This window comes from Lissotriton vulgaris, chromosome 1_1 (genome assembly GCF_964263255.1).
Source record: "Lissotriton vulgaris chromosome 1_1, aLisVul1.2, whole genome shotgun sequence".
In the NCBI taxonomy this organism is placed as follows: domain Eukaryota; kingdom Metazoa; phylum Chordata; class Amphibia; order Caudata; family Salamandridae; genus Lissotriton; species Lissotriton vulgaris.
Window position 1 is genome coordinate 93,370,173 of NC_141685.1, and position 12,624 is coordinate 93,382,796.

A 12,624-nucleotide genomic window follows, 5' to 3' on the forward strand; every position below is an offset into this window, starting at 1 on the left:
CGGGATGTGTTAAGCCCTCCAGAATCTTAGCGGTCTTCTCCTCGAAGGCAAGAGCCAACGAGTCGCACAGAGCCTGTGACGCCCGGACCAAATTAGCCGCACAAACCGGATGAGACAAGTCCTTGACAATTTTGAACAGGGCTTGAGATTTATTAGGCGCCTGCAGCAGGGACGTTTGTATAAAAGTCGCCTTGGCCCGCTTGATGTTACAAGTCCACCCTATGGACTTGTAACATTGAATCCCAAAGGCAGAAATTAAAGTCATATGCACTGGCACCAAACAGATATTTAAAAAAGGATACTATTAATTAATTTTTAATGTAGATTTCTGGGACGGGAATTTCCCCTCCATGGACAACAGGCGTTTCCCCTGCCCTGAGTTACCACCTACTTGTATCTGGTATCCTGACTTTTGAGTTCTGGTCTCTGCCGCACACAAATCTATTGTTTGCTGCGAGGACTATGCCTAGACATATCCCTCAACTATGGTCCAGAGTATGAATCGAGGGCAATGAAATTAAGGAGTACTTTCATGTGCTCATTTTATTCCACCTGATTATCAGTTGTTAGGTTTTTCTGCACCTGGATGTACCGGGTGCAAAAAAACAGGACACCATTTTTTTCCAGACAGGAAAATAAGACTGAAAAGACGCACAAGACTCTGGGTGCAGCAGAAGCAGCCAAGACTTATGCTGTTTTTATACAAACTGGGAGAAACACACAATTCTTCCCTTTGTTAGACATTTCTTTACCCTCCCCTCCCCTGCTTCACCCATCGCCCCCGAACCAACCACATGCATTTATCTACCACCTGCTTAAATCAAGTGGTAAATAAAAGCAGAAAAACACTATGAAATAGTGAATGGCATGTGGTTTGACAGGCAGACGAATCTGTTCCTCGTGGCAACTCCCCCGTCCATGGCGTCAAACTTGTGACTGCATGTTGCTGGGGTAAATATACCACAAAGTTTAAAAAAAAACAATAACATGAGATTTTTCTGCCACTCCAGCACTGTGCAACTTCTAACAAGGGACTATGAGCGGTCTTGGACCGGCCCTGTGACCTGGAGGGTCACACCAAGTGTTCCCTTATTTAAGCCAGAGGACTATCATGGGTTTAACAGCTAGAGCGGTGGTGGCAATGCACCCTGTTGTAAGGATCAATAGCCTGATGAGATCTTTGCATCATGGTCAGTGGAGTGGCGTCCTGCTGACACACCTATGTTTATTTTTTTTGTTTTTTGTTTTTTATTAGCAATACATGAGTATTCAACTCATAAGAGTACAAACAAATTAAAGTATAGTGAGTACATGCGTCTTAACCATCACACCACATTTAAGCATATACATTTAACTCGGACAGTTCCATAGCAGATCGACTTCTTCTGGTATGCCCAACTTTAGTACATAGAATTAAACACAACAACAAAAAAATTGCCATTCAAAAATCCAAATAAGATAAAACAGGACCCCAAATTTGTACGCCCAGCTTTCGCTTACGCCTACCTTTTAATGCATACAAACTATACTCTGAATTAAATTTAGCCTAGAACCTAGCCCTCCAAGCCTCAAACTATGGGGGATCCCTTTGTTATCAGCTTGAAGCTATACATAGCCTTAATACTGCTGTTGCTAAAAAATTCAAATATATAGCATTCCTTGGTACACTATCAGCATTTACCCCCATCTCTACACCCAACAAAAGCTGCGTAGGCGACAAATCAATAGGTGTTTCCAAAATAGCAGTTAGAAATTTATCAACATGCTCTAATAATTATTTTAATAGTGGACACGTACAGAAGATATGCATCACATCTACATCAGGGTTATCACAGCGAAAGCATTTCCCCTCCTGTCCACCACCCCATTTGGCAATCTTATGAGGTGTCATATATAAATAAAAAATAGTTTTATAATGTTGGGCAGACAGGTTAGCAGTCATAAATAATCGACTAGCTAATTCAATGGAGGTCTCCAAACTAATATCAGAACATCCTAACCTGCTTTCCCACTTACGATTATGTTCTTCCAAATCATTGGATCTTGTTTCTAACATACAACTATATAACCCCCCTATTCTTACTGCTTTTCGGCTAGCTTCAATAAGAGAATTAGTCTGAATATTCCACCGGGCAGTGAGGAGATAGTTCCTAATTTGTAAATATTTTAAAAAATCTGCCCGGGTATATGGTATTGTTCCATGATCTGATTAAACGATTTCAGACCCCCTTCCGTATACAAACCCCCCACTATTTTTATACCCTTTCTCTGCCAGTTCTGCACTGTCCTATCCCAAAATACACTCGGAAAGCAAATAACAACAGTTAATGGGGTATACCAGGAGACTTTCTCTATCATGAACATTTTCTTAATAGCTTTCCAAACCTTCCAAGCTGCTCATACAGTCTTGAATCTTGTGCGCTATTAATAGCTCCAGTCTAGGTGAATGAACAAACAGTTTTTTGCATCTGACCCCAGCAACATATGATATATAGCAGGAGATTCAGCAGCCACACTTGGCCCTATTCCAGTAAAGAGTATATTCATATGTTGGAGCATGCATGCATAGTAGTAGAGTGTAAAGTCCGGTACAGACCACCCCCCAACCGCTCTAGGTAACACCATAAAGCGTGCAGCTCTGCGGGCCTTCCCTCGTGCCCATATAAAGTTCATACATAATGACTGTAATTGTGTCAAATGAGTGCGTGAGACTTCAAGTGGAACACATCTAAAAAAATACTGTATTTTTGGCAGAATCATCATTTTCAGCATATTGCACCTGCCAACTAATGACAGATGCAAGCATTCACACCGATCAAGCTGTCTACACACCCCTTGTACAAGCTTCCAACAATTAGCGCCAACTAATGCTGGTGCCGAGGTCCTTAATAGCACTCCTAGATATGTTACTTCCTGTGAGACCCTTGGGTCATTAAAACCTCTAACATTATGGCACAAGATTTGCGTTTTGGCGGTGTTTAATTTATATCCCGAGACAGACCCATATTCTGCAGCGAGATGTTCTACTGCCTGTATTGCTGCTGCAGGTTTAACAGAAAGCACCGCAACATCGTCTGCGTAAGCCAGAACCCGATATTGTTGCTGCTGAACAATAACAGGCTGTATTTGTGGGCTATGGTCAAGCATTTTCAAAAAAGGCTCTATATACAGGGCAAATAATAATGGGGAGCAGGGGTAGCCCTGTCTAGTACCCCACTTTATTACCACTGCTTTTGACTCGAGGCCCAGGGTACAGATCTTAGCGACAGGTTGGCAGTATAGCGTTTGTATTGCTACTATATATTGCTGCCCAAAACCCCGCTGCCGCATTACTTCCCATAAAAAACACCAAGACACTCGGTCAAACGCTTTCTCGGCATCTAACAAAATAAGGCTCAGCGGGTCCCCAGTAGCGTTGGCGTTATCTAATAATGCAATAACTCTACTAACATGATTTGTAGTGCCACGCTTAGGGATAAAGCCATGTTGTCTAATAGACACAAGTGGCGATATTACGGTGGCAAGCCGAGTGGCCAACATTTTTGAATACATTTTGCCATCCGCGTTTAAAAGAGATATGGGGCGATACGATGCTGGAAGCTACGCTGGTTTACCTTTTTTCTAAACACAATAATACTGGCTTCGCCCCGTGATTTCGGTGCCAATCCACCTTGTGCTCTTTTAAATATTAATAACATATCATCTTTTATAAACTCGAAGAAAGCTTTATATACCTCCAATGGTAATTTATCAGGGCCCGCAGCCTTACCAATTGCAAGTTCCTTAATAGCTTGTTCGCGTTCCAGCATTGTAATAGGAGCTTCTAATCTCGTTACGTCCTCCTCCCCAATATCTTGCTCACACTGTTGAGATACAAATTCCTTGACTTTCCGGACATCATATTGATCATCCGTGTATAATGCTTCATATAAAAATTCTGAACACCTCCAGAATACCATTCTCATTCTCAACACACTGGCCATTACTATCCCAAATGTAATTGATTCTCTCAGCTGCCTCCTTCATCCTTAATTTTTACGCCAAGCACCTACCGCTGGCCTCCCCATATTCATAGTTAAGTCGCTGTCTTACTACATATTTTTTAGCAGCCTCTTGGCTCCATTGGAGATTTATTTTCGCCTTGATCTTTGACACTTCTACTACAAATGCCCCAATGTCCCTACCCATATGAATACCCTGAACTAGAGCCTCTTCAGCTCGTACCAGACCCTGATATCGCTCATGTTCCTTTAATGCCTGTTGCGTCTGATTATACAAACCATAACTAAGGGTTTCTCCCCTAAAAGCAGCCTTGAATGCATCCCAAACATACTCAGGATCAGTACTACCCCGATTAATACGAAGGAATTCAGCCATCCAAGCCTGCATATACACAATAAACTGCTCATCCAGGAGAAGCTTCCGGTCAAAAGAAAATGCCCTGGGTTTATTCAGAACTGCTACACCTGGAATAGATGACACACCCATGTAATGCTCCATTTCTATGCCTGTGCCCAGACTTTGCGCTAACATCATGTGCGTGTTTAGGGTGTTGGTGTGCGTAGCATAAAAGCAATGTGAGAGTGCGACAGAGTAAACTGCATCTCCTGCCTGCCAGTTGTTTATACAAGTGGGACCATCTATCCCTCTTTTATACTCTGGTAAGAAAGGGAAATGAGTTTGACTATCCAGCAGGAGGACAAGGCTGTCCTGGAAAAAGCAAGGTCCGACACATCCTCGTTATTTGTAGGGCGGGCCGGAAAGCCATCCAGCAGGACCAGCTAGTCTGAGGGACCCCCTCCTCCCCCGCCAAGACTCTCCCAACAGATCAAGGCAGGAAATAAAACTCTACCACAACGTGATTGTTGAGGCCCAGTTGGACGATTGTGTGCTGGCAACACCCCGTTGAAGGTTGCATTTGCCAAATTCCTAACACAAAAGGGTCTGAATCTACTGGCTTCCTGGAGAGCCTGTGTTGGGCTTTTAGCTGCTGAATTTCTGACTACTCTGTGTCAGAGGCCCATGAGTGACTACAACTACGCCAGTGTCGAACACCCTGTATGAACTTACGCCTGTGGTCCAGCCGGCCACAGTGTGGGCTTAATTGCTGACAGTCGGGCCTCCAGCGGGGCTCCGACAGGCCAGGTGTGACTTCTACCTTGGGACTGCTGATCTTCAGGCAAAGGCAAAGAAAAGACAGAGTGGATGCCCTACTGTATGCAGCCCTACATCCAGGACAAAAGCGCTCCACAAAAGCCTGCTGGTGGGTCACTGCTCTCTCGAGTGTTCGGGCGTGCCATTCAAGTGCCGGGAAACAGGAAAGAGACCCAGAAAAGACTGACTTATCCTGTGGAAGGATAAAACGCTTACGACAGAGCATATACGCATTGGGGTGACTGGAGTGACAGAACTGCACCTATACTATATTCATGATACTCCTAAACGTAAATGTAAATGTGGGTATACTTGTAAAGCGCACTATCACCTGAAAGGTATCATGGTGCTGTATACCGCTGTGGAACCCTTCCTGGCTTTCCCTGTGAGATGCCCCCTTACTGGGCACCTCCACGGTGAGGCCAGGCATCCTAGCGCTTTCGGGGCCGTTGTGGAGATTAAGCAAGCTATTGCCCAGAGTTTCAGAGTGGGACCCATGATTAGAGTAGGCACCTAGGCGAGAATTATCAAGTCCGTGGACATTGAGCCCAAGACCCTGCCGCGTCGGGAACTGAACCCTGGTCCTGGGCCAGACCTCTACCTCAGGGTCTGCCGCTCTAATCGGTGAGCCACACTTCTCCTCTTCCCCTAGAGGGGAAGAGGGTATCAGAACCGGACGCACCTATCTGCAGCACATGGTAGTCTGGCATGCCTGCACCATCCTTTCACCCAGACTGTCCATAAAGTTGATTTTAGAGCTGTTACGCACATAGCAGGGGGAATCTCAGACCATTCGCTGGTGGAGGTGCAACTCGATGGTCCGGTTGGCGACTTCATGCTACCCTCAAGGGTTGATCCGTGATATTTAAAAGACAAGACGTTCAAAGGTTGTATGAGAGATTGAGCAGAATTCTATTTTAAGGAGAATGGGCGGCCTGTTGAATCAGCTTGCGTGCTATAGGGTGAATTCAAGGCAGTGATTCAAGGCCAGACACAAGCCTTGATTGGGAGAATGTACGTAAGGAACGTAAATTGAAGTGCTCAGGACAAGGAATGTGCTTTCCTGGAGGTTCGTGTGGCAAGTGGGGAATCAGTTTCTCTCCCATTACACCATCAACTGAAGCAGCACACATTAAGAGCACTAATGGAAAATAGCGTGCACTCATGCGCTGGCTACCCAGCATTGTCTCTATGATGTCGGTGATAAAGCCAATAAGTTGCTTACATGGTTAGAGAGACAACACAAAGGACGGAACTGGATCCTTGAGGACACTGACAAAAAGGGGACGGAAATACTGGGAGAGACTTCCTGAAAGACCTGACCCTGTCAATGCTAATGAATGAGGACCGAGACGCACTAGACCAAGACCTGACAGTAGACTAAATAAATAAGACAATAGGAACCTTGAAAACAGGGCAAGCGATGGGGCCTGATGAGCTACCCTTAGAATTATATAAAAGCATGATGGATAAAATCAGGGAGTACCTCCAGAGTAGGTTTCAGACTGCCTGAAAATAAGGGTGTCTCCCGGAGCACCAAAGAACATCTGAGGTGGTGGTCATCCCAACAAGCATTAGAAATGCAATAGGTCTCGGATTTATTTGAGTTAGAGCTGATGGCATTGTCAATGGCAATGTCTTTTAGCCATGTGCTATGGAGTGTATGCAGGTGGTGTGTAGTGGAATTATGTGGGTTGGATTGGAATTGTAGAAATGGTGGCATGCTGCACTCACTCACACTCTGCCGCACTCACTCACACTCTGCCGCACTCATTCACATGCTGCCCTCAACACGCTGCCCTCAACACGCTGCCCTCAACACGCTGCCCTCAACACGCTGCCCTCAACACGCTGCCCTTAACACGCTGCCCTCTGCATGCCCTCAACACACTGCCCTCAACACGCTGCCCTCAACACGCTGCCCTCAACACGCTGCCCTCTGCACGCCCTCAACACTGCCCTCAACACTCTGCCCCCTGCACGCCCTCAACACTCTGCACTCACACACACTCTGCACGCCCTCAACATGCTGCCCTCAACACGCTGCCCTCTGCACGCCCTCAACACTCTGCTCTCTGCACGCCCTCAACACTGCCCTCAACACTCTGCCCTCTGCACGCCCTCAACACTCTGCTCTCTGCACGCCCTCAACACTCTGCCCTCTGCACGCCCTCAACACTGCCCTCAACACTCTGCCCTCTGCACACCCTCAACACTCTGCACTCACACACTCTGTATACCCTCAACATGCTGCCCTCAACACGCTGCCCTCGACACTCTGCCCTCAACACGCTGCCCTCAACACTCTGCCCTCTGCACGCCCTCAACACGCTGCCCTCAACACTCTGCCCTCAACACTCTGCCCTCAACACTCTGCACGCCCTCAACACTCTGCACGCCCTCAACACTCTGCACGCCCTCAACACTCTGCACGCCCTCAACACGCTGCCCTCAACACTCTGCCCTCAACACTCTGCCCTCAACACTCTGCCCTCAACACTCTGCCCTCAACACTCTGCCCTCAACACTCTGCCCTCAACACTCTGCCCTCAACACTCTGCCCTCAACACTCTGCCCTCAACACTCTGCCCTCAACACTCTGCCCTCAACACTCTCTGCCCTCAACACTCTCTGCCCTCAACACTCTCTGCCCTCAACACTCTCTGCCCTCAACACTCTCTGCCCTCAACACTCTCTGCCCTCAACACTCTCTGCACTCAACACTCTCTGCACTCAACACTCTCTGCACTCAACACTCTCTGACCCTACCCCAGCCCAGCGCCCCTCTGTGTCTGCAAGAACCATGCCCTAGAAGCTGACTGACCCTGCCCCAGCCCAGCGCCCCTCTGTGTCGCAAGAACCATGCCCTGGGAGCAGACTGACCCTGTCTAAGCCCAGCGTAGACACAGAGAAGAGGCTGACAGAGAGAGCTCCTTGCTCTAAATACATATTTGGAATTTTTGCAGTTTGCCAACTCCAGCTGGAAAGCAAGCGCCGGCCCCAAATGCTCTGGTTATTCAGTTCATAGACAGCTAAGCGGCCCCATTTGCTGACATAAATCATGGGCATGAAATGTATCCAGTCTCTCAATTAAAAGTTTTAAATATAATTTAAATATAATATACGAGTCTATCTCTCAGCACCCCTGCCTACTCGATCTCATAACAGATATTAGTATGCCCGATACGAGAGCAACTCGCCACAAAAAACAGAAGCCGCAAAAAAAAGAACGAAACATAATCGTAAACCGCCGGCGAGTGGTGCACGCGCGCACGCCACTGCCACCATATGTCTTGAATTATCTCTGCCGTGACAGATGAGATAATTGAAGATATATGGCCTTCTGGTGCGCGTAACAGACACCAATAGGCCATAGGTGGAGCTACTCGACCGAGGCCCCCTGACTTGAACAGTCGCCGCCAGGAAATCTATACTCCCGCGCCCTTAATTGCCGGGTGAAACTTTTTCGACTTTTGCGAACAACTCTAAGTGAGGGCCGCCACTCCATAAGGAATTTCTGGCGCACTTACTGAGCTTCATCTACATTCACTATGATGCCTGTACACGAACACAGAAAGTAACGGATTAAGTCCTATATGTTACTTTTGATATCATCACCTGAATAACTTTTGTGGAAGGCCAACGACCATTAATTCGGCACTGTAGGAGTGGGACTGTGACCAATCAGTCGTCTATGACCATCCAGATGTAGGAGGTTCTTGATCATCCCATAAAAAGAAATTTTGGGCCCACAGCTTTATTAACCACGGTACGAAGTTTTGTGTCACACACGTCCTGAGGAAGACCCGCAGGTCGAGGTCCCCAGCTACCCTAGTACCACCAGACGGGTCGAAACGTCGACGCTAAACTCCAAAAAATAGGACCACTACCTTTTTCAAACATTATACATGCCAGTTAAAGAATGTATAAATGCTAAAAGAGAAACAAGCAATCAGTGGCCTTATTACATAATCTTGCTGTTTTCTGTACAGTACTGTTTTTTCAACTTTATAAATACTCTATGTCACTATTCTGTTGAGGCTTACACCCTTTCTATCAAAATCACTTCTTCCTTCTGTTTTTCCGGCACCTTTATAGAAGCACGCTGCTCTCTTTGTTACCGTTCGTTGTTTGAAAAAAATGTTATCAATGTATATATGAAATTTTCTCGCTGTGTTGGAGTAATTCATTAAAACTCCTTTTTTGAATAAATCAATTTTTCCAAGGTGGATGCTTTTTAAGTGGTTTGATAAAATCTATAAGAGGTGATTATTTGTAAACACCCATTCAGTCACAAAAATGATTAACTGTGAGTACTGATTCATTGAGCTAATAATCGATTTCGGGTTGGGCCATTGTTTTTGCTAATACCGACTACCCAGGTCCAACAAAACCGTTTTGGGTTACCCCATTTTCTATAATAGTAGTCAGTGGGCAGCAGGAGGGCACCGGATGGTAGCCACCTCGACTAGGTGAGTGGGTGACGCTGTGTTCGCAGATCTCATGGACCAGGAGGCGTTGTCGGCGACCAGGATGGAGGAGCGAGCTGTCCCACGATGGATGAAGCTGTCGGCGTCGCTGGACCCAGGATTGGGCAACAAAGCCTTGGCAAATTCAAGCCCACGCGGTGGACTCAAAATGGCGTCTGGAGTGGACCAGGAGGGTCCGGGGTGCCTCTCTTGAAGAAGGAAGCAAGGGCTAGTCTGGAGCAACCAGACCAGCAGCAGTGATGTCGTCGGGCGTCATGAAGAAGGCCACAAGCCAGCCGGCTAGTAGCCACACAGCGCGGTGAGCACGCAAAAGCAGAAGGGCCCCACGCAGATCGTGGAGATGCTGGAGGGCTGATCTTCGGTGCTGGAGCTGCTCAGGGTTGGGGCTTCTCGGACCCCAAAGCACTCACCAGTGGAGCACACGGTGGGCTTGTTGCAAAGAAGTCGTGCAGTCTTGGCGATCGTCGGTCCCTCGAGGTCTCGTCGCACTCACAGTTCTCAGCTTTGCTGTAGAGGTGAGTAGAGGTCAGAGGTGCCAGGGAAGCCGGGTCTTGTCGAGCTGGGTCGTCGGATTCGTGAAGAAGGACTTGCAGCAGACCGCAGTGTTCTTAGGATGGTGCCTGCGGATGCAGGGTGACTACTCCTTAGCCACAAGGGAGAATCTTGAAGAAGGAAATCTTGATGTCTTTCGCAGAAAGTCGTGTCTTGATTCCAAAGATGATCTAATTTGAACAGGGGGCCCGCTCCCATCTTTATACTAAAAAAGGGGGCTGACCCGGTGACTAGGTCCTGCCTATGGGTGGGACTAGGAGGGGGGTGGTTACACCCCTCTGCCATGCCGGACTTTCCCCAGGCCAGGGGCTGGTGTGCCCCTGGAACTGGTTCTGACCGGCCTATGCGTAGTGAGCACCGGGGTGCCACTCAGCAGTCACCTTCTTGTAAAGCCCTGCCTACCCAGGATACACAAAACCATGTCTGGGACGGTGCTAGCACCGCCCCTGACAGGAAACCCTTTGTCCAGGCTCCCCTCGCTGGAAGGACTCCCAGCTGCAGGGGGTCAGACTCGTGTCTGTGGTGGCAGCATCCATTTTGTGGAGCTGAGGCTTCGTTTAACTTTAACCGGGGTTCACAGTTACATACATGTCGTGTCCCTCTAGAACGGTGGAATGCTAACCCCGTCGCCAGAATTGGCGAGGGGTTAGTATTCCAATTCGTATGACACCTTACTCGACATGTTTTGATAAAGCAATACCAAAGATAGCATTTAACCGCGAGGATTATAATGCACTTAAGAGTATATGGTATGCGATATCATGGAACAGCTATTAGGACTTGGTTCCGCAAGCTGCAGACAGGCTCAGCTCATGCCAGAGCACCATCTCACACGATTCCAAGCACTCTGCCTTCAGGATTGTCAAGGCCTGCCATAGGAGTGACTGATAGGAATCTGTGTGTCCATTTTAGGGTTAGATATAGGTATACTATATCTACAGCAAAGGGTGATTACACGACTTTGCCCCAGCTGTCATGCAGCCAGTTGTGTCAAATTTAGGAGGCCAGCCAGGGGTGGCATAATACATGCTTCAGCCCCTGGTAGGCCCTGGGTACACCTATGCCCTGAGTTACAGGGTCTGATAAGGTGGCCCAGTACCAATTGGAAATGTACCTAAGGTACATGGAATCCATTTTAGAGAGAGAGCAGTAGGCCTGGGGTCCTGATTGGCAGGGTCCCAGGTCGACTATGTCAAAAAACCAGCTAAAACACAGGGCAAAAAGTTGGGGGCAACCATAGTCAGGAGGTACCTTCCTACACACACCCCCCCCCTCCCCCAAACGAAAGGAGATAAGGCTCTCCTTGTCCAGGTAAGCCTCTATTACCTAAGTGGCCATATAAGGAAGGACCAGCTCTGGCTTGGTTTCCCCCTGTGTCATGGTCCACTAGGCAACCCCTCACCATAAGGGTATCTGAGGGTCTCCACCATAGGGAATCTCTGTCTCTGGTGTGTCTTGGGAAAGAAAAAGGCTGATGCTGGGATGGAGTACTGAAGTGAGGCTCCTCTACCTTTGGGCTCAACTTCCTCCAATCACCATTCATCATGTGTGCCTTTCTTTCTTTAGCTGAGATGCACTGAGCTCTCAGGGTCAGCCTCTGGCTACCTAAAGCTGGAGGCTGAGTCCTTCTGTTTGGCTTACTGGAGGGACAGGTCAGGTCTGGGGTTTTTAGGCCCCATGTTTGGCTGTGCCCAACAGTGTCCAGCTGTGGGAGGTCCCTAACTACTTTTAAGGGGGATCCCTCAGGAGTCTGTTTTATTTTCACTTGGCTAGGTTTACCAGCTTCAGTGATCCTAATCTGCTGATTAAGGGGTTCTTTTGGACAGGGGGCCCTTTGGGGTCCACCACTGGCCTCCCTGACCTCCACAGCCCTGGGCTGACTGAGGCAGGGTAGAGAGGTGCAGGTTACCTGCTCCAGACTGGGTCCCACCTGGGAAGGGTCCACTGCCATCAGGGGCTCTGCCAGGCTAGGCCTGACTACCTCTGGGGCAGTTCCTTCAACAGGGGTAGAGTCAGTTCCCTGGGGAGGCTGGCTCTCACCTAGTGTCTGGGAGGGGGAAGACTCTTCTTCCTCCTCAATGCTCTCTGTTTGAGTGGAGTGATCCATTGTTTCAGGCTTCACACCCTCACTATCTGTTTGAGTAGAGGCTGAGACCATTTCAACCTTGCCAACCTTTTCAGGAGGGCACTCAGTTTGTGTTTGGGCTGTGACTGTCACAGCCCTCCTATCCTGTTCTGGAAAGTCTGTCTGAGCCTGGGCAGTGGCTACCACTGCCCTTCCAACCTTTTCAGGGAGGAATGGTGCTTGGACTGGGGCTGTAGCTATTACTGCCCCACTAACCTGTCTGGATAGGCCTATCATTCTGGAGTGAGTCTCTTGCTCCACCTCAGCCCATGCTGAGAGTTCCAGGTCATTCCCCAGTAAGCA